Source organism: Montipora foliosa, chromosome 8 (genome assembly GCF_036669935.1).
Source record: "Montipora foliosa isolate CH-2021 chromosome 8, ASM3666993v2, whole genome shotgun sequence".
NCBI classification, from domain to species: domain Eukaryota; kingdom Metazoa; phylum Cnidaria; class Anthozoa; order Scleractinia; family Acroporidae; genus Montipora; species Montipora foliosa.
In genome coordinates this window covers 48,736,896-48,739,395 of record NC_090876.1, presented here as the reverse complement: position 1 = coordinate 48,739,395, position 2,500 = coordinate 48,736,896, and the positions used below count along the sequence as shown (strand labels likewise).

Below are 2,500 nucleotides of genomic sequence, written 5' to 3'. Positions count from 1 at the left end.
CCCTCGATTCGCTCTGACGAAGGGCTAACGCTCGAAACGTCAGCTTTTAGAATCTCTGTACGGTGGTCAATTTACATTATCAACTCCGTTGATAAACCAAATTTTTGGATACGAAGGAATGTTGGATTAAATTTCAAGTCAGAACACACGAGGGTTTGTTTGCGTCGTTTCAAGCCTTCGGTCGGCAGAAAACTTTAAAACTTAACGCTGTGCCATCCATTTTTCGTTGGAAGAAAATATCTCCCGCTAAATGAAAAGCAACAAAGCATAGAAGTCCGATCAAGCGAAAAAACATGATGAAAACCTCAGAAACAGCTACGATGAGCGTGACCAGCAATTCCGTGACCTGTGTGTCATAATTTTCACATAGATTCCGGAGAAAACCAGGAATCCCCTGACTTACTTTCTTAACTCTCAGTTGTTGAGGAAAGGAGTTTAAACAGGAGTATTTAGTAATTTTTATGGCATTCCCATTTTGCGTGCATTCGAACAAAGAAACACATACCGTGTCAAAAACCACACGCAACTAAATAAATTTGATTTCCTGAAATTTCCCAACAGTGTTCAGGATCAAACCCTTCACTGAAGAACCATTTCTTTCAATAATAAAGCAAAAAAATGGACAACATTTTTTTTGCTTTATTATTGAAAGAAAAATGGACAAGTTGCTGTCCATTTTGTTGCTTTATTATTGAAAGAAATGGTTCTTCAGTGAAGGGTTTGATCCTGAACACGAGACATGGGCGTTGAACAACGCTATGACAGAGAAGCTTGTAGTCGCACAGCGAAAGATGGAACGCATAATGCTGGATATTACCCTTCGAGACCGAAAGCGAAACACCTGGATTCGACAAGAAACTGGTGTAAGCGACAACGTCAATGCTATCAGGATGGCAAAGCATAGATGGACAGGTCACATAGCACGGCTATCAGATAATAGATGGACCATTAGAGCAACGGAGTGGACCCCAAGAGATTGGACCAGAAAACAGGGCCGTCCAAAAGCACGCTGGAGGGATGATCTCACCAGACAGCTTGGACCTGCAAGGTCGAGATTGGCCAAGGACAAGATATCTATGGGATCATTCCAGGGAGGTGCTCCTCCGTCAGGAGCGAAGTTAGCCCTGTTAATGATGATGATTGATGATTAAACAAATTACTCAGCACTTGTATTGCTGTGGCTGATAAGTCTCTGATGTAAGTATAGACCAGTGAATTTTATCGTAGTATCAATTTATTGAAGTAGTAAGCTAGAACAAATTTATTTGCACAAAAGTCAACTTGGCACACTACAGTTTCACATCAGTCACCCACAACGTCCGCTTTAGATACCGCTAAACAGTAGAATTACAACAGGAAAGCTTCAGTGGAGTTTCAGGATTAATTGCGACCGAGTAATGGAACACAATCTGGATCCAAAGGAAAAATAAGAATCACGTCGGGAATACATAAAACAAAAACTGGCCATTCAAAGATAGACGAAATAATATAAAAACTCATGTTTGTCAAATCTCGTCATAAATTAACAAATACAAAACAGAAAACATCTTCAGTACTCAGGCTCTGAAAATTCAACTGATAGACACCGAAAATTTGTAAACACCTCGAAATCAAGCCGATACAAATTTGGTGAAAATTGATGCACAGTTCACTTTGTGCGAGTTTTGGATAAACTGGCATTCGTCTTTAATTTCTTTGTAACTTGCCGAAAATGGCGCGAAAAGCCCATTCCCCACCTCGTATTTCATACTGTTAACAAATCACCTCTTCACATCGCAGAAAATCAAGTAGAAATGTACGAGAAACTTTCCAAACTAGAATTTATTCATTTGAAACAAAAAATACAATTTTAAGTTTGAAAATACTGTTCTATAATTAAAATAAACAGGAGATCCTTAACACCTATACAAAACTACATGTAATTTTTTACATTCCTTGGGAATTCAAAACCAAACACCATCACGATTATTTGGCCATTTTCGAATTCTCACGGCTGGACTGGATCTAGCATGAAATGGAGGCTAATGCGGGCAAATCTTTTCAAATGCAAATTACTTTGCCCGCATTAGCCTCCATTTCATGCTAGATCCAGTCCAACCGTTAGAATACGAAACTGGCCTATTGGGAGCTTAATAAGCAGCAACTACATCAATTCGTCCCATAACAAGGGATTTAATTAACAGGTGCCAGTTGGTGAGACGATGGATAGCGCTATCCGCAAGATAAATCACTATTCAGTGGATAAACACTGGCAAAACTAATTGCGCTATCCACCTTTTGAACAACTGGGGGAAGGGAAGGATTAGCTTTGCAGACCCCGAACACGCGTTTTCCGTTCTGGTACACTTCTTTGTCGTACTCTTTCTGACAACCAAGCCAAAGGGCCAAATTTAAAGCTAGGTTTGAAAGGTCATCCCACTTAGTTGAACTTAAGCAACTGCAAAGCAAAGACCGAAATATTCCAGCCTTCAGTGAACGGGATTCGAACCCATGACCGTGC

General features: G+C 40.0%; 1 protein-coding gene across 2 annotated transcripts in view; it reads right to left on the bottom strand.

Moving 5' to 3' along the window:
* Positions 1-1,505: 1,505 nt before the first annotated feature.
* Positions 1,506-2,500, bottom strand: part of LOC138013122 (uncharacterized) — a 33,361-nt gene continuing 32,366 nt past the window's right edge. Inside the window, exons 17-18 of one of the 2 annotated variants that reach the window (XR_011125179.1) lie at positions 2,119-2,500; positions 1,506-1,998 (exon numbers count right to left, since the gene is read on the bottom strand). The exon at positions 2,119-2,500 is cut by the window's right edge and continues 677 nt beyond it. The gene's annotated coding sequence lies outside the window, so the exon portion shown is untranslated. Of the gene's footprint in view, positions 1,999-2,064 lie in introns of those variants that run through there. The other variant, XM_068860103.1, reaches the window with a different exon arrangement.